The sequence below is a fragment of the Gracilinanus agilis genome, chromosome 3 (genome assembly GCF_016433145.1).
Source record: "Gracilinanus agilis isolate LMUSP501 chromosome 3, AgileGrace, whole genome shotgun sequence".
Taxonomy (NCBI): domain Eukaryota; kingdom Metazoa; phylum Chordata; class Mammalia; order Didelphimorphia; family Didelphidae; genus Gracilinanus; species Gracilinanus agilis.
In genome coordinates this window covers 146,035,015-146,059,635 of record NC_058132.1, presented here as the reverse complement: position 1 = coordinate 146,059,635, position 24,621 = coordinate 146,035,015, and the positions used below count along the sequence as shown (strand labels likewise).

Genomic DNA, 24,621 nt, shown 5'->3' with positions numbered 1-24,621 from the left:
GTTTGGAAACATTCTCAACATGGTTCCAGTGTGCTTTCCTGAAAGTCCAGTTCAACTCATAGCTCTATAAATGGTTCATTAATGTGCATATTTTCCTACAAATTATCTAAAATTTCTTTATATTCCTCTTCTATCATAATTGCAAATCTGATTGTTTCAATTTTTTAAGTGGCCTCTCTGGAGATCTCTATTATTTCCCAAATTATACTTTTCCCTTTTGTCTATATTTTTTCCCTCTAAATATTTTTCTTGACTTATTTCTATCATTAGCATCCTTAGCACTATGATACATAGAAATGGTAATGGTAGTTATTTTGTCCTCCTGAAATTACTGTAATGGACTTTAACATTTTTATTACATATAATATTTACTCTTTGATTCAGATAAATACTATTTACTCTATTGAAATTGTCTAGTTTTTCATTTCAAGTGGTTGGATACATTATTATTGGGTGTTATATGGTTGTAGTGGTAATATAAATATAGTATTCTATAGTGCCATAAGAAATGATGAACAGGATGAGTTCAGTAAAACCTGGGAAATCTTATATTAACCGATGTAAAGTGAAATGAATAGAATGAGGGAAATAATGTACACAGAAACAGAAATATTATACAATAATCAACTGTGAAGGACTATATGATTATCAGCAAAGCAAGTTTCCAAAATAACCACAAGATGCCACTTATGAAAAATACTATCCAGAGCCAAAGAATGAACCATTTGAGTCTGACTGAATATCAAAGCACATGATCTTCCACTTTATTTCCTTCATGAAGCTTTTTAAAAATTATATGTTACTTCCATCATGACATGAAAAATATAAAAATATAAGTAGCATAAAAGTTATGGTATAACCTATATCATACTATTTACTGCCTGGGGGTTGGGTGTAAGAAGGGAAGGAGGGAGAAAATATTAATCCTAAAATGTCAGGAAACAATTGTCATGAATTTTTTCTACATACACCTGAATTTTTTTAATTTAAAACTTAACAAAATACCTTCAAAAAACAAATGATTACAACCTAATTCCATATTATTGATAGTTGGACTAGAGTTATCATTTAGTGTCTACATCCCCAATAATATCCCCAACAGCCCATGTGTTCAAGCAGTTGTTTTTTTTCTTCTGCATTTCTCCTCCCACAGTTCTTCCTCTGAATGTGGCTAGTTTTCTTTCTTATAGGTCCCTCAGCCTTGCTCTAGATTCTTGCATTGCTGCTAGTAGAGAAGTTCATTATGTTCAATTATACCACAGTGTATCAGTCTCTATGTACAATAAAATATGTAACTAGAAGAAAATATTCAAAATAAAAAACATTTTCAAAAAAATAAATAAATTGTGCCAAAAAAACAAACAAAAACCCCAACAAACAATTATTGAATATTTCAAAATTAATTTTTGCATACATTGGTAGATGCTAAAATTGATAGATAAATCAATAAATATGTGTTTATTATTAATATTATGAATATAATCTGTTATATTTATTGTCTTTCTTTTATTGAATCACATTGCATTCCTGGTACAAAAAATGACTTGGTCAGAATGTATAATTTTTTTCTAATGTTCCTTTAGCCTTCTTGCAAATGTGAAATTTTTTTTAGCAACTTCAGTGAGGTTATTGGTCTGTAGTATATGTGTTCTGCTTTCTCTCTGGTTTAAGGTTAAAAACCATATTTGTATCATACAAAGGGGTTTGAAGGGTTTCTTCTCTTCACTTTAAAAGTTTATATAGTATTACAATTAATTATTATTTGAATAAATAAAGTTATGGAGTTTTGTTTTATTTTTCTATTGGTAGTTTCAGTAATAAATTTGGTCAATTTATTTTTCTGATGTGTTATTTAAATATTAGTTTATTTTTCTTTTGTTAATCTAGGGACTTTAATTTTAATAAATATTAGTTGATTTCTCTAAATTATGAGATTTGGTGACATATAACTGAGCAACATAATTTTTGTTAATCTATCTTCCTCATCAATTTAGGCTCTTTTTTCATTTTTTATCATAACGATTTTGGTGTGTTCTCTTCAAAATCAGATTATCTAATTTTATGACTTACTAGTTTTTTAAAACTAGTCTTATATATCATTTCAACAATCTTTTTATTTAAATTCAATTACCTCTTCTTTGAATTTCAGAAATTCTTTTTTGTCATTAATTGAAAATTTTTTATTTATTGTAATTCAGTTTTAACCATGGAAAAAATTTATTGTTTTACTTTTTCTATTTTTTAATGAAAATATTTAGAGATATATTTTCCCACCACAAGTACTTCAGGAACATCCTATAAGTTTTATGATGTTTGATCATTATTCTCATTTTCTTTGATTCAAATTTCTCTTGTTTCTTTAAATTTATCATTGAGTAACCTGTTCTTTATCATTCTGGTTATTTTATTCAAATAGTTAAAAATTGTTTTATAAGAGCACCTTATAAAGTGCAGTTTTATTGCATTATGTTCAATAAATCATATGGTTAATATTTCTGCTTTATTACATTTCAGGTGGAGCCTTTTTGTCCCAATACAAGGTCATTTTTTGTAATGGTGTAAAGTATAGTTGCAAGGTATGTACATTCCTTTCTATCTCCATATTCTGTCAAAAGTAATTATGAGAAATATATGATCTTCAATTTAGCAGTTCCTTAAGAGTACATTGAAGCCTCCTGTTCTTATAGTTTTACAATCTTATTTCTTCCTCCTTTTAAACCTTGCATTTTAATTCTTTGTGAATCTTTCTGTTTCAATTGTTTTTAATAAATAATATATTTCCAGGTAGTATTTTCTAGTTCATTCTGCCATCTTCTTCCATTTTATAGGTGAATTTAAACCCTTCATATTCAGTGACATAATTATTTATTGTCTATTCCACTAATTTTTACCTTTATTCCCACTTTTGTAAATAAGAATTTAGTAGAAGAGAGATAATTTACCTGATACACCCATAAATGTAAATGAAACCATCTTTTCTTCTCTGATTTAGTTCTTTTACCTATCCTACTCCTGATACCAGATTCTTCATTCTTTCTTCCTTTACTTTGAATCCTCTTTTAACATACTTCCACACTAAAGATTGTTTCATTAAATTTATTAACCTAAATGATCAGATATATCTCTCTATCTTTCCAATATTCTATTTCCCTTTTGAATTTAATGTATCTCTAAACCAACATCTGTGTGTAAGGGACCAAAGAGTTGTGTGTATGTGTTTTTTTTTTAAACCCTTGTACTTCAGTGTATTATCTCATAGGTGGAAGATTGGTAAGGGTGGGCAATGGGGGTCAAGTGACTTGCCCAGCACACAGCTGGGAAGTGGCTGAGGCTGGGTTTGAACCTAGGACCTCCTGTCTCTAGGCCTGACTCTCACTCCACTGAGCTACCCAGCTGCCTTGTATGTGTTTTTATAACTGTAGTTTAAAATTGTATTCAATCTTCCTTTATGATTAATAAGATGTCTGACTCATTTCTTCTTTCATGCATGCCATATAACCTTCATATTATCCACCTCTTTTGTTCAGTAATTATATACCTCATTTTTTCTACCTTTCCTCACCAATCAAGTCTCCTTTCTCTTTTTTTTATCTTTTTATAACATCAGTAGAACATAACAAAATTTTTCATGGACACAAGCTCTTTGTCATTTTAACTTTTTTCTATGACACTTAAAAATATTAAATTTCTGAGAAGACATTTATTTCTTATCCCTCTGCTAATATGTAAACAATTTATCTCCATATTTCCATTTAATGTTGTGAATATTTATAAATTTCGACATTTCTCTTGGTACCTACATTTCTATTTCTAAATATCTGCCAAAATGCTCCAGGGATAACTGCTTCCTCTCTGCTCTCTGAACTTGACTAGCAATCTGTCAAGGTGGCAAAGACTTATCTAGGCAGGATCTTAGCAGAATTTTTTTATTGAAAATATTTAGAGATACAAGTTTTCCACCATAACAACTTTAGATTCATTCTATGCTTGTTATATCAATATTCACATTTTCCTTGATTCAATTTTCTTTTATTTATTAATTTGATTTTGAGCAACTAGATCTTTATTATTAATAATACTAATATTACTTATAATACAAATACTTCAAAATTCATTACATTAATAAAGACCCCATGCTCAAAAAGGTTGTAAATCAATGCTGTATATTCCATTGTTATATTTATCTTCCCAGTGATTATGGAAAATGGCATCCATTGCTCAAGAAGACTCAGTGACTTCCTTTTGCTTATAGAATTACATTTAAAGGACTTAGGCTTTCATTCAAGATACTCAGTGAGGTGGTCCAAAACTATTTTTTAATTCCTATTTTTTGCACCCAATTCCCCACCAAACTGGACCCATCATTGAACAAATGTGTTTTACATTTTATTTGTCTCCATTTGTTTATGAAATCTTCAAATAACAATCTTGTCCCATATCACTATTGAAAGTCTTCTAGTCCAATACAATATCAGTTCTTCCATGGAACATTTCTTGATTTTCTCAACCAGACAAAATTCTGGAATGTCAAAGAGAATTAAAAACTTATCTTTTTAAGGACAATGATATCATTGTTTACAAACATATTTTATACTTATATGTCTCCTACCAAACTTTTGGTCCTTAAAAAAATGAGTTGTGTTTTAATGCCTCACAGAATATTTTATACAAAGAACTTAATCAGTGCTAGATCACTCAATCATTTTAAACAATATTAAATCTTTGAAGTGAGTCAAGAAATTATTCTGCTACAGAAAAATATTATAATCCCTAAAGAGGTCTCATAATTCAAATTCACCCTAAATTGTATTCACTGACTAGGCATTATATTTAAAAAAATACTTCCTAAGAAAATTTGTGACTATGATAAAATTAAATAAAATTAAAAGAATCAAATAGGCTATGAGACCTGGTAGTTAACTATATGTGTCTATGTATATGTGACAGATGGATGTTTTATATATACATATTTGTATAATATATAACAAATAAATCGATAGACCATTGGTATATGGACATATGTTAAATTATTTCTATTTATTTTAATGAAATCTAAACCTTAAATTAAAATAATTTCACTTCATAACAAATGGCTTTAAATATAATAGTCAAGAATTATTCTCAGGAGTCTCACTTTACCAATTTTTTCCCCTGTCCCCAAAGTTGTCCAATGTTTCACTGATACTTTGGTATAGAAGATTGCCAACTGGTGTGTTTATGTTTTAAGAGAGATTGCAACCTTTAAATCAGAAGACTGAAACTTTAATAATAGAATATTAGATTTTACTCTGCAGAGAGGTGAGAGGGAAATAATATAAAAGGCTATCTGGGTCTCCCCTGAATTCACATTACAGAAATAAATGCCTGTTATTTCCATACATATGTTTAGTTTTTTCATAAAGGTATGAAAAATATAATTAAGCCAATAGCTCTCATTTCCTTCTTTTCAAAACAGTTTCAACAAAACAAATAATATTTTGCAAAACTCAAAACCTTAAGATTCATATCCTTTATTTCCCTGAAACAGAGCAGTACCTTAATATAGCCTGAACATTAATATGAATTCAAAAGGAAGAACAGAAATAGAAAGATTTAAATTTTAATTTTCTGTGGCCAAATTTCCATGCTATTGATTTTTAAAATGTTACCAAAGTAGAGGTAGACAAGGGGGCAATGGGAGTTAAGGAGAAGTTGAGAGAGAGAAGAGTAAAGTAAGATTAATACTAATTATGTTTAACAATATCACAGACATTTAAAGAAGGAAGTTTTATAATGTTTTTACTCAAAAAATGAATAAATCGTGCACTTTAATATATAGTAGCTCACATTGATTGTTAGTTAATTCGATAACCTCAAAAATGTGTCCCTCAGGGGGAAACTGGGTAGCTCAGTGGATTGAGAGTCAGGCGTAGAGACAGGAGGTCCTAGGTTCAAATCCGACCTCAGATACTTCCCAGCTGTGTGACCCTGGGCAAGTCACTTAACCCCCATCGCCCACCCTTACCACTCTTCCACCAAGGAGCTAATACACAGAAGGTAAGGGTTTAAAAAAAATGTGTCCCTTAGGAAATGCTATGTAGATAGAATAAGTAAATTTCTTTTTTTATCTTTATCTTTACAAATTAAAACTAAAATACCACTTTACATTTATAATATTGGCGAATATGATAGAAAAAGGAAATAATAAATGTTGTAGAGGTGTTGGAAAAAATAGGAAGAAAACAATAATTCAACAAAAATTTAAAATATATTGTCCTTATTTGAAAGACAAAAAATTACATATATAAATGAATAATTTTCAATGGTAAGTGTGGAGGGAAGATAGAGATTTGGCAACAAAATGAAAATCAAAGAAACAACTTTGAAGAAAGTTCATACTGGGTACCTCGCAACATCTAAGCATCTGTATTCAGACTTGAATCTAATTCTTTCTCAATCTTTGCTGTCTAGAAATCTATATTTTTTCACTATCCATATATTGACATATATATCCAATCATATCCAAGTATAAGTTTATTCCATCAACTTCTCAAAAAGTTAGTATTCTCTCTGTCATTTTGAGGCTACTGAACCCTAGGCAAGTATATTCTCTTCCAAATTTTCTGAACTAAATATTTAAATTTTTAAAAATTACCCCCACTCTATCTAGTACAAAAAACTGATTTCATTTTGTTTCTTGTTCAAATACAACTTTCAGTCTCTCACCATAGAGAGGTAGTACCTCTTTCCAGGCCATTTGCTAGAAAGGTGTGCACATAGTCTCGTAAATACTAGAGGCATATATATTATAAATATGTATATAATAAATAATTTAAAGTATATACTTTATATACATTTATAAATCTACATACACACAACTTTTTACTGTATCCTGCTTAAGTCAGATTGTAAAAGGTCTTAAATGCAAGGTTAAGGAAATGACATATTATCCTAATGTAATAGGATTTTGCCTCTGACATGTACAACTATAAGACCCTCAGATGAAGAGGGGCCACCTCCAGAGAGATAATCAGATGAAAAGGTCTATAGAGGACAAAACACAATGTTTATTAATTTGTATTATAACATTTTATTTTGAGCAACTGTTTTTATAATCGATTTGGGATAAAAATTATGCACTTAACCTCAAAAGACTTCTATGAAGTGATGCAAAGTGAAGTGAGCAGAACGAGGAGAACACTATACACAGTAATAGCAATAATGCATGATGATACTTTTTCTAGCCAGATAGAAGCAATCAGACCTTGCATTATTATAATGGAAAAGGGGCCAAAGAATCCTTGCAGTTTGAGTAAAATTAGGTAGAAAGATTTTGCTATTATTGTAGGTCAAAATAAGGAAAGATTGTTGATTTACAAAATTACACTGTCATGTGAACTCTAAGCACAGTTTCCTTCATAGTGTATGTGGTATAGGAAGCAGAAATGTGGACTAGTTAGTTTGATTATTTAGTTGATAATAAGTGTGAAGAAAAGGTTTACTAACGTGTCATCATCCCAAGTAAATCAGAGCAAGCCAACCGAGTTTTACTCTACGACCAGCATAGCAGGTGAACTAAAGAAGAGGGAGAAAATACCACCACCGCCACGAAACATAAATGTGGCATGGGATAGGGAGTGATGTGATTGCTCATTTTACACTAAAAGTTTTCTAGCTTAAAAATTATACCAGGAGAGGAAAGATCTTGGATACTTGTCTCTTTGCCTCTGCATTCTGTTGTCAAAGTATTCGGTAAGCTATGTCATATACATACTCCAGTGAAATGTCTAAATTAGATGCATACACACATGTATAAACTTGAAACCTTATGTTCCTTATGTGTTTATTTGCCATTTCATATTGGAGATACACGATGAAAGGTTTAATAGAAAATGATCTACTCTTTCCCTCTAAGTTTTTTTTAATTAGTGAATTTTGTTATTAAAATTAAATGTAATTTAAAACTTATTTACCTTCCCCTTTTTAATGGAGAGGAGGCAGAAAAAAATGTAGCTTGGGATTCATCTCTTCAAACTCTTAGCTACACATACACTCAAATAACAACTTTATTTTTATTGAGGCTAAATATTTTATCTTCAAATGTCCATATTAAACATTTCTGAAGTCAAAAAAACAAAAATAAAAATGGGGAAATTTTAAAATAATTGACATAGAATATTCCTTCCATTCTCTTCTTCCTCAACTCTTACTCCTCAATAAGTGATTAATTGGCTTATCTGTTCATGGGTCTAAATGCTTATCTCTTCCTTAGACTCAAATGATAAATACTTTGATGGCTTCTGTCCACAGGGCAGAGAAGTAGGTTCTTGGCTCTTTGCCGTAGTTTGGTTACAGAATTTGTTCTTGGAATAATCCTTAGCTCTTGGTACATGAGCATGTAGAATCTGAGGCTTTTGCTCTGTCATAGCCTGTAAGGGACCACTGAACCACTGGAATTGTATCAAAGATGGCTGATAGATATTATTACTTTCAAGAATGAAAACTGAAGTAAAAATTAGAAGGAACTATTCAGAAATTGTTATAGTGTTTTATTTTTGTATACCTACATGTTGGTGATCAACATACATTTTTTGTAGGCTTGCTTTTATTTCTAGGCATACTCTTTAAGCTTGGAGAACCCAGAGAACAAACTGTGCTATTAACATATTTTGAAAATGGCCTATTAATGATATTGTTACCTTAATTCAAAATGAGCAGAATCCAGGAGCAAAGATCTCATGAGGAAGTACAAGGGTTTATGAGGAAGACTCAGAAGACCCCTTTCATGATGTTAAAAGACAGAGAGAACAGCAGAATAAGTTCTTGCTTGGTTTAGTTATTCAACATAGACCAAATCTGAATAGTTTTAAATGGTACTAAACGAACTTAATTGGCTCCCAGAATATGAAAGTGGCAATTTGGCCATTTTGTAAATTGGGTAACTAGTCTGTAAATGGACATAATTCCAAAAAGATTAGATTCCTTTCACTAATAGTTAATCTATTTCTCTTGGTTCTTCACATTTCTTGTTGGCAAAGAAAGCAACACTGTCTACCACAAGCAAATTGCCATATTCAACCTATGTGACATTGTCATCTTGCAAAATATAATATTTTTCTTGCTTTCCACATAACAATTATTCAGTAACCTTAACACAGATTGAATAAAATAATTATGCCAATTTAAAATAAACTAGAAGTATAAGTTACAACAATATTCAATTTTTCTTAGTTTACGAATATCAAAGGTTCTTAACCCTTATTATGTCATGGACTCCTTTGTTAATACAGTGAAACCTATGAACTCTTTCTCATAAAATATTTTTAAATGAATAAAATAAAATACATGCGAGTAGAAAAAATTAAATATTTCAAAATATACTTACCAATTCCATTTAAAGGTCATAGGCTCCCCCAGGTTAAGAAGCTCTCTTTCCCTTAAAAATATAGAATAGGCCTAGAATAACCTTGTCATTAGCATTTTTTAATGTAACAATGTCTCCTGCTCTGAAAATCTTGGCTGATTTTCATTCTAGATTTTATTCAGATTTAGAAGTGAGCGATATCCATTCTTCTTCATTTAGTTCTATAAGCTTCTTGCTCACCCTTCCCTTCCCATGGTAATTACGTATGTCAGTACATTGTGTCTTCAAAATTGTTTTTTTCAAATACATGTTTTTCTTTTTTCTTATATGAGTCACAATACAACCTTTTTCTTTCCTCAATCAATATCAAATCTTTTCCCCTAATGTTGCCAGGCTAAAGGGTCCAGAATAGCAAAATAACATATTTCCTAAACTGGGGCTCTCATAGGGGTGGAGGGTCATGGTCTTGCACACACTGGGAGAATATAGTTCCTCCCATGGAAAAAAGACTCAAGATCATGGTCAAGGAGGAGCTAGGATTGATTCGTGGGAAGGTCCAACTTCTCCAAGAGATTTGGCAGCATTACGGATTCATAAGGAGAAGTGAGGATATCAGACTTTGGCTTAGCTTTGGCTACAGCGAAGCCTTTGGAGTGTGTGGGTGGAAACTGGTCTCTTTGATAGGTGTTATGGTAACAGAGAATGGGAAAGTGACAATAATTTTATAAAAGAAAAAATTATTACAAAACCTTTGGCTATACACATCCAACCTTTATTTTGGCCAGACACTATTTTTGATTCAGGAAGGACTCTTCATTTTTTTCTTATTGGCCTTTTTCAAAATGACAGGTATGTGAGACATTATTTTGTGTATGGGTACTTTGTGTCAAATACAAGGATATTTCTTGGTATTTTTTGTTGTTACTGTTTTAAACTGAATTGGCTGTAAAATGTCATATTGGCAATCTGCAGAGATAGATCCCTTCAAATGTTTTGTAGTTTCCAATGATACCACTTGCTGCCAGTAAAATTCATGTTGGTCACTTGTGATTTCATACAGATTCGGGAAATGGCCCATCATATCATTGAATGTTAAAACCGGAAGAGAATTCCCAGATCATCTTTTCCAAATTCCATATTTTAGAAATGGAAAAACTTAAGGCCCAAGATTGGAAGTGACCTGCCCAAGGCCATAGCTAAAAATAGCATGACCTTTCCATGGTTTTAGGGCCAGAAGTGAGAACTTCTATCTTCTGTACTGCTCCACCCACCCACAAAAGGAACTTCACTTCAAAGAGGCCTTGGGGCCTTAGAAAGTTCTGTAAATCTAATTTCCAAGAGCTAAAAAAAAATCTCCAAATATAATTTTAATGTATTCTTGCAGACAGAAGCTCTATCTTCTGGGGTTATAAAGGGAGGCAAAGAGTATAAGAGTGTAGGAATGTATTATTAGATTCAGAGGTTCAATCTCTACCAGTCCAAAATATTACTGTTAGTAATTTCCATAAATTTTTGAAGGCCCCACCTAGATCTGATCCTGTGCCAAGGCAATACACCCATTTTCTGAGAGAATTTGGTATTTTTTTCTGTATCCATATTTTCTATGTTACCCTGGCTGTTACTTAGGCCTCCATCCAGGACCACGCCTAACACATTGCTGCCACATTTCCAGAGTTAATTCCCTGGTTTTTAAAAATATGGATCTAGTCTATTTCCATACATTACAAGTGAACATTGGAAGCACTGCCCTTGTAATGCGCCAATACATCAAAGAATAAAACCTGTTACACTCTTAGGGATTTGTGTGGGGCTTAGAGAGACTAAGTAATTTGCCCACAGTCTCAATGTGAGTAAGTGTTGGAAGCAGCACTCGTACCCAGGTGTCCTGGAACCCAGTCTAATATGCTATCCACTATTCTATAGTGCTGTTTCTCACTATTGCCATATTAATATTGGAAGAAGCATCATTCTTTAGGGAAGTGAGGTAGTACAGTGGATAAAGTAGTAGTTCTAGAGTCGAGAAGACCCATCTATCTGAATTCAAATCTGTACTCAATCATTTACTAGCTATGTGACCTCTAGACAAGTCACTTAACTCTGTTTGCCTCAGTTTCTTCATCTGAAAAATAACATGGAGAAGGAAATGGCAAAAGACTCTAGTAACTTTGCAAAGAAAATCCCAAATGGACTCATGAAGATTTGGACACAACTGGAGTGACTGAAAATAACAAAAATTGTTCTCTAATGTCCCATTAATACAGATACCACAAAACCATGTAAATATACTGGTTTTACTTTCCTCTTTCTGTCATGTTTTGTACCGAGTAAACAGTATAAATAAAATTCAGAAAGAAAAGACATCAACTGTATTCCTAAAATGCAATACCATTTTAGGTGATGACTCAAAAGGTTCACCTGAATATGTCATGCCAAAATGTATCATCTCTGAATTGTTAATAAAGGAATCAGTAATGGAATATAATCAATGTTATTCATGAAACATCTTATTCTAGAACTGGGACTTATCCTTCCATTCTAATTTGTCAGTTATGTGACTATTGGCAAATCAGTTTCTTTATAAAATGTGAATAACAATATTTTCATTTCCTTTCTCACAAGTTTGTTCTGAAAGGGGAAAAATGTAAGCAGTAAAGTGTCATGTCACTAAGTCATTATCATCATCCCATTTTTTATTAATATTACTCAATTATTTGTACAGTATTCTATATTTTTATAGTGAAAGAATGAGGAGATTCTGGCTTGATGTCTTACATTCTCCATCTTAATTTTCCTCACCAATTCTTAGTCCTTTTTGTCATCCTCTTGTATTTTCATACTGGGATTTTAGGGAACTTTGAACAGATGATGTGCATGATATTTCAATATTTATCATCTCATAATGAATTGAATTTTAAATAAGGGTGAAATCTTAGAGATTATCCAGTCAAACCTTCATTTACGAATAAAAAAGCTTCACCCCAGAGTGAGGAAGTGATAATAATGAGATGTGAAATGTTCAATTATGATTCACTGTATTTGTACTGAATATTTGTATTGTAACCTATGTGAAATGGTGACCTGTTCATTTGATGATTGCTTTGGCAACTAACAACAGGACAGATTAGAATGAATTTCTAAACTAGAGAAAAAGAAAGTTTTGAGGAAACAATGAAAAAGACTTAGAAGAGGTAATAAAAATCTAAGCTAAATTGGTAAGGAATGTTACTAGAAAGCAAAAAAAAATGTTGTGGTGGGAAAATTAACATAATCTGCTACTTAAAAGTGGGGAAGTAAAGGGAAGAAAAAATTAATGATATCCTCAGTTTCTGAGCAAAAAAGAAAAGGAAATAAGGGAGTTGGGAAGAGAAGCAATATTTTTTGGAGTGGGAAAAGTGCTAGGCAAATTGGGAAGCTGTGATTGGTTCCCATGAAGTGGGGGAGCTAAAGGAAGTGACATGGAGAAAACTGCTTTAAAAAGGCCAGCCTAAGGATTCATTCATTCATTCTACATTGGTGAGCCAGGCTGAAGGGAGCCTCTTGGAGGCAGACCCTTTTTCCTGGACTCATCCTGGGCTGGAGCATTCTGCACTGGAAAGGTTTGCTGGGTGAATGACTCCAGTTGAAGGAAGAGGCTTGTGTTGGTGGTTTTCTGGCTGAAGACACCACTATTCTCTACTTCATTCCTTTATTTCCCACTTTAATGTCTCTACCTTGTAAATAGAAGCTGCTAACAGTTTTTCTGACTTAAGGGTTGATATTTTATAAATTGCAACCACAATGTTACTTGTTACTTTTATAACTCTCCTATTTAATCAAACCTAATTTTAAATCTTATAGATTGATGATTTTATCCTCTAGGCATGTACAGAAAAGGATCTGTCTGGTTTCATATCCAGCCAATCAATAGGAAAGCAAACATGGTTAGCTAAGAAACCTTTGACTCTCTTATCACACTTTTGTATAGAAGGAAGAAATGAGTTGATAGATTTCATCTCTCCCTCCCAAAATATAACAATTTGCCTCAAGAGCTGATGAGTTCCCATTCCTTAGAGATTTTTTTAAAAAGCTATATGACTCTTTATTAAGGAACATTATAATGGAGATTCCTTTTCAATGTCTATTGTACTAATAGTCTCTTCAAACTCTTAAATACCATGATTCTGGTGACCACTGAGTGACAGTTTCACTAGAACAATCAAGTTTCAAGATGTTTTTCAAGATGGTTGAGAGATGACTAAAGATGAGATAATAGAATCAAAGAGAATACTGGGAGTTTAGATGTTATCAGAATAAAAAATATAGTGCTGATAGCTTGAAAATATGGCAGGGTCAAGTGAGGATCTTTTAAAGAAAGAAGCAAGGAAGATATGATTTTTTAAAACCTAGAACAAAGGAGAAGGTTTGAATGATTATATAGGAAAATTCTGAAGTCAAGTGCAAAAGCAAAAAGGAAGATCTTAATTTTTTTTTGCTTTCTCCTTAATCATTTACTGGTTTAGCAATAGGTACAGAAAAGGTAGATGTTTTTCTTAACTCAGAATTGAATATCCTCAGGAAGTAAATAGTAAAATAATAAGAAAAAAACGGTATTCAAGAATGGAAAGCAATACCTTGTTAAGTGTTAAATGTCAATGTTTAACTTAAGTGTTAAGTTTGTGAATGAGATAGAATAGTGTCAGAATATAGATGATCTGGGGGGGGGGGAGAGGGATTAGAGGGAATATAGAGTCTCAATTACTGTTATATAGGCCTCTAAGTATGTACAAATGAAGGCTAGTTAATTTAGTGACAGGAATACTTTAGGTCAAGAACTAAAAAATACAAGTTGTTTTTCCCTTCAATACACATAAATTTAGCAGAAATTTCAAACATCTTTTGTACTCACACCATTCCAGTTAAACTAGTGTGGCATCCAACATGACTTACCCTCATTTAAAAAGTCATTGTTATCTTTATTGTTTTTATTGTATTTTGTTTTTTTAATTTATTTTTCTTTTCTGAATATGTATTTGAGGAATGGAAATATATTATGTGTTGCATTATGAAAATCTTAATGATATTTTAATAATTTTTGTCTGTTTTGAGACTGAATATTTATTTTAACAGCAGCATTTTATATCACTTTAGTGATAACAAAATATATCAAAAATAATAATATTTCATTATATCCTAAAAACCCTCAAAAGGAGGTGCTCTTATCCCCATTTTGTAGACAAGAAAACTGAGGCATTTATTTTTTTAACGTCACAGAGAAGTTTCTTAGGCTATATTTGAACCAGGTTCTTCCTATTTTCATGTCCAGAGCTCTATTTAATTTGACACTGTTTCCTGTTATTTCCCCCTCTGTTCTACACAATGATGCTGGGCCAGTGAGGTGGCTCAATGGATAAAGCTCCAGGCCTGGAGATGGAAGGTATTGGGTTCAAATCTGACCTCAGATACTTCCTACCTGTGTGACCCAGGATAAGTCAGTTAACCCCAGTAGCTTAGCCCTTAACACTCTTCTGCCTTAGAATAGATACTAGTTCTAAGACAACAATAGAAAATAGTTATAAGACAATAGGTAACTATTTTTTTTTTATTAAAATAATGTCCTCACACATAGGGGTTCAAAGGTAGGTTCATTTCCTCCCCAAACCAAATATGTTTGTTCAATTCAGTTTTTGAAGTATTGAACCCTCCTATCCTATTTTGAAGACAAGTACCACAGGCTTAAAGACCTTGTTGATAATTTAGTCCAGATTCCCTTTTAACCATGAATAAGCTGAAGCTGAGAAATTCAGGTGATGTGCTTTGCCTAAGATCAAACAAGAAGTAAATTTCAGAGCCAAAATTCAAACCCAGGTCCTCTGGGTCCAAATTCAGTGTATTTTTTTTGTATTTTTTGGCTTTATTTGTTTTTTCTCTCTCCTACCTGTTTTTATCTGGCAGCAAATATTTCTTAGTATTGTCAATATGCCTACGTGGTCCCTCTCTTTCTCTTTCCTAATTTTCTCCTAATGTGTTTTAGGCCTTGGAAACCGGATATTCATACTTCTTAGATTGTTTGTACAATGAGAATCAGTAGATTTTAAATATGGACTTAAGGGGCAGCTGGGTAGCTCAGTGGATTGAGAGCCAGGCCTAGAGACAGGAGGTCCTAGGTTCAAGTCCAGCCTCAGACACTTCCCAGATGTGTGACCCTGGGCAAGTCACTTGACCCCCATTGCCCACCCTCACCACTCTTCCACCTAGGAGCCAATACACAGAAGTTAAGGGTTTTAAAAAAAAGTAAAAAAAATAAATATGGACTTAAGAGGCACTTCAATGAGTAAAGTCCATGACATTTAATTTATATTCATATACTTTGTATATACGTTTGTTTCACAGAAGCCTTTAATTTTCTTTCTTAATATATTTTCTAGTTCTCTGTGTTCTAGATATATGAGTTTGTGAGATAGCTGAATTTAGACAGGTAGGATGTAAAATAACACACAACAGTTATATTGATTTGTTTCAATGTTATAGACACCATCATCAAAGAGAGTTATAACCCACCACCAGAATGAGTTAAGATGAGGGATGTTTGAAGGTGCTGATAAACTATAAAAATGGGTAGGGATGTGAGCCCGATATTTTGGGATTCTGTTGAAAGACCATCTCCTTCATACTAAACCCCATGAATTTCAAGGAAAATTTAATCCATCTGTTTCTGATTCATTTACTCTTAACTCATTAAAATGTTTTGAGCTTTTTTTGAAAAGCTATTTGAAACCTGAGAAGACCCTTTTTATGGGCCTTAGTAGTTCTTTGTTCTCAGAATTAAGAGAGAGTATTTTGCCAAGAGTTAATGGCACTTGAACCTCAATATGTTTAAAGGGACTCCAAACTTGGCAAAAGGCAGTCTCCCATCACAAGAAATGACCATCATCCTTATAAACCCTCAGTTGCCACCACCTCCTACCAAGTGCTTAGTGACAGATTGCAACCCCCTTTTTACAGAAGGAGGAGATAGCTTTTGCATGCTAATTGGATAGTGATGCCATTGAAAGATAAATATGAATCAGAATGATCCCAAAGGAATTATATCAATTCTTGCTGGGAAATTCCCATGTCTTTAAAAAAAAACCTGGCATTCAAAAAGCCACCATGCTCTACTTCCAGAGGCTTATCCTTCAGCCCATACCTTCTTTTTTTAACTTCTGTGTATTGACTTATAGGTGGAAGATTGGTAAGAGTAGGCAATGGGGGTCAAGTGACTTGCCCAGGGTCACACAGCTGGGAAGTGTCTGAGGCCGGCAGCCCATACCTTCTAAATAAGACAGTGTTAGTGGTTAAACAGTGTTGGGTAAAGAAAATTTGGCAGAAGAAAGCAAAAAACAAACAGAAAAGCTTCCCATAGTCAAAGGTTATTTATTGATTTCAGGGTGAGTAAATAGGAGGCTTTTCTCTCACTTAACAAAACCCTCCTATCCTATTTTGTAGACAAGTATCACAGGCTTAAAGACTTTGTTGATAATTTAGTCCAGATTCCCTTTTAACCATGAATAAGCTGAAGCTGAGAAATTCAGGTGATGTGCTTTGCCTAAGATCAAACAAGAAGTAAATTTCAGAGCCAAAATTCAAACCTAGGTCCTCTGGGTCCAAATTCAGTTGTTCTTTCTATTGTCAAAACCCACCTCATATAGTGTGAAAACACCTTAATGTCTAATAAGCTAAGGATCTACAGAGTTGTAAGTTTCCATAATTAGAATTTCATCACCTCATCTCCTCTCAGGAGATTAGCATCTTCAGCCTTAGAAGAGGCTGATCTTTAGACAATATTAATAATATATAACATCTATACTCATTGGTCCAAATGTTTACCTTTGTAAGGCAGGTGCTTAACGTGACGGGCAAATGCATAAAGAACACATAGGATTCACATAGCTGTAGCTCAGGTTGGCTAAAGATGCTGATATTTGGGATTCTAGAACACTATGTATTTGGGAGCACAGTTTCATGCTGATACACTCCAGTTGTCTGACTCTGCTACCATGACACCTGAATTAGCACTTAGAAGCCATTCTCAGTGTCACATGCCATGAGATATGTCTATCTATGTTTATATCTATATCTATCTATATCTATATATCTTCTAGCATCATGATGACAAAAAAGCTACTGTAGAGTGAATTAAATAGTAGATTGCTAAAAAAAATTCAAAGCAAGATTTTTTAAAAGTACTATTAGAAGCCCCAGTAGCCAAGAGTGGCATATAATCTTAGATCTGGAAGGTAATGATGAGATCCAAACCCTTACAGATGAATAAATTAACACAGGGAGAAGCTGAATGACTCTTTCAAGGAGATATAAATATATAATTAAGGGAAGAGCCCGGACTTCAGAATTCAAGGTTTCTGCCTCTTTACCTATTTTACTGTGACACATGTAGGAGTAGAATGTGAAATTCTAGACTATATGAGCTCGACCTAGCCTGTACAATAATTCATTTTTGCCTTTTGCTGGCAGAGAGAAAGAAGCAAAATCAACAGATCTTGGGGGTCAGGTGCCAGATCTCCAACCCAAAGGAGAGTTTTCAAATGGTAAGCATAATAATTGATTGCCACTTATTGTATTTTAGTACTTGTTGTCCAAATGCATTACACTCTCACTCAGTGATGTCCTCTTTGAATGCAAAGGACAATTCAATACTGGTTAGAATTTTTCATTTCTGAGAAAGAAGAAGGAATCCAACTCCAAAGATATATTCCTGTACATTTTTTCTATGGTTTTGTGTGGGGAATACTTTTTTTATTAGTGTGAGAATTTGTGTGATGTGATGGCTAAAAGGAAGTTGAAGATGGGAGAAGAAATAAACTACCATTACAAAGACAAGGCTTTCTAAAATTGTAGAATTAAACTTGAAACCTGTGGTCTCTGTGTTCTGTTTGTTTTCAGATAAACACAAGTGCCGTGTGGCTGTTGCAATGTTTATTTTATTTAATTCCTTGGGTAATCCTAGAAGAAGGTCAAGGATTACTTGGGAAGGAAGGTCATTATTGTTTGCACAGTACAAACTCCTACTTAGCTGGGACAACGTTTTCAAATGAAATCTCTTTTGAAAAACTAATTTTAATTAATGGAAGGGGAGAAGAAAAGAGAATTTCATAAACATTTCAGAGATCCAAGCCCCAAACCTCAAAAACTAAATTCAGAAGATTTGTGAAAGTCAACCATTCTCTTCAGAACAACCCATTCTAATGTGAACATCAACAATGGCAAGCCGTCTACCCAAGGATCACAAATGTACTAAGCAGAAAGTTCGGCCTGACTTTGCCAGCTAATCTTCTCATGTTGAATTTTGATGCCTAGGATCAAAGTAAAAATGACTCAAAATTATTGAGAAGAAAAGAAAATGAAAAATGTACCTACTAGGGAGACTTTTTATAAGGGAAAACGGGTGAAGAAAGAAAAAAGAAAAAACACCTGTCACAAATCCAAACCTTATGGCCAGCCATGTGATTTATATCCACTGTAAAAGGATTTCTTTTAAAGAATCCAATAACATTTTTGCTTCGCTTAACTGTCTTCCCTCCCATAGTCTTAGCCCCATGACATTCAATAGCACAACAGAAGTCCCCCTAAGCTAACTGGAGTCAGATGAGGCCCCAAGATCAGCTAAACGGCATAGCAGGAGCATATAGTAGATGGAGAAGTCTGTCCAAAGGAGTCAGAATATGTGGCTTCCAAAAATCGACTAGTCAATTTTTTATCAACTTTGTCAAGTCAATGTAAATAGTCTATTTAATGAATTATTACATGTTGTTATTTTTCCTCTCTTCTGCTCAAAAGTGGGAGCTATGCTGAAATATTTGAGGTATGTGAGGTATTGGAAAAATAAGCCTGGAAGAACCAAAAGCACAGATGTTTTCTGTGTTTAATAGATTTTTTTTTCCATTTGTGGCCACCGCCCTTTGCCGAATGACAAAAGATCTGGGTCTTGAATTAAGCTAGGTTCATTCCTCTTTTGGGTAGTTGTAGCAACTTCAGGTTACATGGAGTAAAGTTGAATTTCAGGAAAAATCAGGAATATGGAGTGAATAATTGTACTTCAAAATAAGGAGTCAAAGAAACTTTGCAAATTACGTGAATTATGGATTGTTTTATGTTAGCAGTGAATTTAACTTTCCATTGATTCAAAATTATCTCTATTCAATTCAACAACCAAATATTAAGCATCTAGTAAGTAAAAGTACTGACCTATTCTCTGGGGATACAAAATTTAAAAAAAACAACTGACATAGTCCCTCTAGAAAAGGAACTTAGGTCCTCTAGGGTAATACAAGTATTGTAGAGATAACTAGATATGAAGCAAATCCAATATAAATACAGAAAGAAGGGGATGACTGATAATTGAATGAATTGAGAAAAGTCTACAGGAGATTATACCTGAGTTGAGCCTGGAAGGAAAGATGCCATTAATTTGCCTGTTTCTTCTGCCTCATTCTTTTTCAGTGCAATTAACTAGACATTTAAATGTCTAGTATGTGAAAAGTACTAAGAGATAAGAAAAAGTAAACAGATGAGTGCTTTTCCTTGACTCTCTCAAAAGCAATGTCCAGTGCACAAAATCTTGAAAGTATAACATTAAAACAGAAATTGACTGCCCTCTTGATTTAAGCAAACCAAGTCAACAAATATTTAAGTACCTACTATGTGTCAGACCCTGTTCTAAGCAATGAGGATACCAAAAAAAAAAAAAAAAAAAAAAAAAAAAAAAAAAAAGGTAAAATAGAAAGATCACATTCTAATGGGATTTCTTAGGAAAGTCATTTTTTCTTCTCTTAATCTGTAACTCAGTCATAAATTCTATCTATGAATAGATATAAAGAGAAATTCCATTAAAAATAATTCTGGTCAATATAAAATACACAGAGGTCTACTGTCACAGAAAAACCAAAAAACAATATGAATACAATTACAAAATATTTTTTCACAGAAATAAGGTCATTTCCAAACAACTGTAAAGACATTAATTGCCCATGTGTAGGCCAAGCCAGTAAAATAAAAGACAATTCCACCTAAACTAATTTAGTTTTTCAGTGACATAACAATCAAAGTTCTAAGTAAATCTTCATGGAGCTAGAAAAAATAATAAATTCATTGGGAAGAACAAAAGATCAATAATATTAAGGGAATTAATGCAAAAATATGAAATAATGTGGTCTGGCAATACAGGATCTTAAAGTGTATTTTAAAGAAATAATCATCAGAATAATGTGATACTGGTTAAGAAATAGAGTAGTGTATCAATGAGATAGATTAGGCATTTAACACACAGGATTAAATAACCAGAGTAACCTACTTAGCTATAGCCCGGGAGAGAAATTATTTGTGCTTTAAAATCAAACTGTTTTGGGGGAGGAGAGAGGGCAAAGAAAATATTTCCCAATTTGATAGTAATTTTCCACATCACAGACCAATATCTCATAACATATACCAAGATAAAGTCAAAATGGATACATGCTTTAGAAATAAAGTATGATACCATGACAAATTAGGGGAGAAGGTAATAATTTACCTGTCTAATTTATGGATGGGGAGAATTTAAGATCAAACAAGAAATAGAGAACATTACCAGAAGTAAAACAGATAATTTTGATTACATTAAAGTAAAAAGGTTTTTGAACAAACAAAACCAATGCAACGCAGATAAGAAAAGAAACCACAAACTGGGGTGGGGGAAATTATAGCCTTTCTTTGACAAAGGCCTCATTTTTCAGAAATAGAGCAAACTGAGTCCAATTTATAAGAATAAATCACATTCCCCAATTAATAAATAGTTGAAGAATATGAACAGGCAATGCTCAGATGAAGAAATTAAAACTATCTATAGCCATATGAAAAAAATGCTCCAAATCACTATTTTTTAAAAGAGAAATACTAAGCAAAACAACTCCTAGGTACCACTTCACATCTAGCAAATTGGCAGATATAACAAAAAAGGGAAACAATAAATGTTGGAAGGGCTAAGGGAAAATTGGAATAATAGTGAACTATTGGCAGAGCTGTGAACTGATATAACTATTCTGAAAAGCAATCTGCAATCATACCCAAAGGGCCATAAAACTGTGCATACCCTTTGACTCATGACTAGATCTATGTCCCAATCAAAGATGGGGGGGAAACACCTACATACACAAAAATATTTATTGCAGTTCTTATTTTGGTGGCAAAGGATGGGAACTGAGGGGATGTCTATCAATTGGGGAATAGTTAAGTTATGGTATGATTGTAATGGAACACTATTTTGCCATAAGAAATAACAAATAGGACAATTTCAGGAAAACCTGGAAATACTTATATGAATGGATGTAAAGGGAAGTAAGCAGAGCATTGTACTCATTATCATCAAGACTGAATGAGGTCAACTGTGAATGACTTAACTATTATCAACAATGCAAGGATCCAAGATGACACCAAGAAATTCACGATGAAAAATGCTATCCACTGCCATAGAAAGAAATGATGGAGTCTGAATACTGATGGAAGCACACCATTTTAATTTTCTTTCCTTTATGACTTATTCTTGAATGTGAGACTGTCTTTTTCCACAACGTGATAAATATAGAAATATATATTACATGATAGCACATGTATAATCTATATTGCTTGCTGCCTTGGGGTGGATGGAAGGGAGGAAGGGAAGGAGAAACTTTTGATCCAAAATGTTAAAATTGTTTTGTAAGTAATTGGGGCAAAATACAATACAAATATAGGAAATAATGAAAAAAAGAGGGATAAAAAGAAACTTACAATATGAGAGAGACAACAAGTAAATATACACAAACAAACACAGAATAAATAGAGCACAATTGACAGGGCAAAGGCACTGAATGAGAAGTGCTAAGAAAGATTCCTGTATGGAATTTTAGTTGGAACTTGAAGTCATGAAAAGTATACAGTAAACAGAGATTGGGAAGGGATACATTCTAGTCACAGCATAAGAGAAAGTGCCCAAAGCTGGGAAATAGAATGTATTTTTTATGCAATATCAAGAAGGCCAGAAAAATTGGTTTGAAGAATACGTAGCAGGCAGTAATATTTAAGAGGCTTAGAAAATTAGGAAGGGAATTTGAAAGACTGAGTATCGAACAGAGAATTTTGTATTTTATTCCAGAGGTGATAAAGACCCACTCTCTCCTCTTCCACCTTAGGAAAATCACTTTGGTAGCTTAATGAAGGATGGATTAGAATAGAGACTTAAAGATGGCAGACTCACCACCAGGCCATTGAATTGTTCCAGCTGTAAGTTGATGATGGCTTGCACCAGAATAGTAACAGTTTTAAAGGAAAAAATCCAGTTTGAAATGTCTGAAAAGTAGTTGAAGATATGAGATTAAAAGTCAGCAGAAAAATTAAGGATAGGTAGATGTAAAGATTATCAGCATAGAAATGATAACTAAATTCACGGGAGCTGATGAAATCACAAAGTGAGGATTCTTGAGTTTGTGTAGATGGAGAAGAAAAGAGGGCCAAGGCAGAGCCCTGTTGGATACCTACAGTTAGAAATCATGATCTGGAGGAAAATTCATCAAAAAGAGACAAAGAGGTGGTGGTCACTTCTCTCCCAGACACATGAGGGGCTGGCGGTGATACCCTGATGCCCTGGCTGCTCTCAGTCCTATGCAGACCCACCACCACCACTGGTACTTGTGGCCTTGAAGAATGTATATTCTGTTTAAAGAGGAAAACCCATACCAGAGAAGAAGATTCCCTCCTTGCCCTGTCTCTAGGCCAACCAACCCCTTTATATAACCAACACCTTCTCAGACCGGACACAAAGTGTCCTAAGTGGAATATGCTTTCCACAGGTATAAACTGAGAGCTTTAATCCAAAAGGTAAGGGTAGGACAGACCAAGCAATGATACTGTTTTTCAGTCCCACATTCTACAAAAGCAATGATATCTCTTCCATCTTCCACCAGGACAACTTCATGTACTTCTAGGGACTCCAGGAGCCCAACAGAATTCTGATCTTTCAGAGCTTCCCTGGCAAGGAGCTAACCATTTCCCAAGGCCATGCTCTTTGTCCCCCAGAAGAATGCTGGCCAGGAACTCTGGGAAGGAGCCAGGTTAGGGGCTGATGGAGCTGTGATTCTCACCAGTGTAGAAGAATTCCTCCTTTGGAGGAATTCAAACATCTGCTCCTCAAACTGAAAGCAGAGACAAGTACAGTTTGGTGTGACTGGAAAAACCACCTTCATCTCCAATTGCATTCTGACTACTTGTACTCTCTGACTGAGACCAAAGCCAAGAGCAAGAAAAGGATGAGGAGGAGCATCCAACACGAGATGCAGCTCCTCAGACTCACCAAGTCCTCTGTGGAGATGTGCTCCTACAGGGCACTGGGCAGCTTATGCCACAGGCTTTTGTAGAGACCATGGACGTTAGCAAAAGCTCCAGTGGATGAAGTATTTCTTTGTGCGGTTTGAATTTGAGTTCTGGGTTTGAGATGCAGACATCTTGGCTTTCCCTACAATGGGTGGTGGCAGCAATCTGATACTTTGCACTATGTAAAAACAATCAAAATATCAATGATGGGGCATTGGTATTGCTGGATGAAGGGAGTTAGTTATCTGGTTATGTGAACAACATTACCGGAACCTGGCTTGCCAAAAGAAGTTTCTCTACAGCCCAGGCAGAACTATATGAAGCTGTGCTGAACATCCAGATGATGCTCTAAGAAAAACATATATAGCCTCATGCTAAGTCTAATAGGGCAAAAGCTGCAGAAGAGGGGGTGGTGACATGTAAGAAGTTCTATGTGGATATTTTCCTTTTATACTTGGAAAACCTGAGGAGGGAATTATTCAGCTTTAAATGACCACAACTCTTGAAAAATGAGAAAGTGTATACACATCTTTATTAGCATAGGCAGCAAGCAAGTGGAAGGTTTAAATATAAAGGGTGGGAGAAGTACAATCTCTTCTTGGTTTTCATTAAGAAAACCTTGTAAAAGGAAGGAGAGAGGTGGGGTAGAGACAGAGACAGAGGGGCAGAGACAGAGAGAGAGAGAGGCAGAGACAGAGACAGAGAGAGAGGCAGAGGCAGAGACAGAGACAGAGACAGAGAGACAGAGAGAAAGACAGAGACAGACACAGAGTCAGCGACAGAGAGGCAGAGACAGAGAGAGAGAAACAGAGACAGAGAGAGACAGTCAGAGAGATAATGACAGAGAGGCAAAGAAGGAGAGAAAAAACATTCAAACATTAGAATTATAGGAGAAACTAGAGAAAGTGATGTTCTGAAAACCT

At 33.9% G+C, this 24,621-nt stretch overlaps 1 pseudogene; it reads left to right on the top strand.

The window, feature by feature from the left end:
* Positions 1–9,861: 9,861 nt before the first annotated feature.
* On the top strand, positions 9,862–24,050 carry LOC123241280 (annotated as a pseudogene).
* The last annotated feature ends 571 nt before the right edge of the window (positions 24,051–24,621 follow it).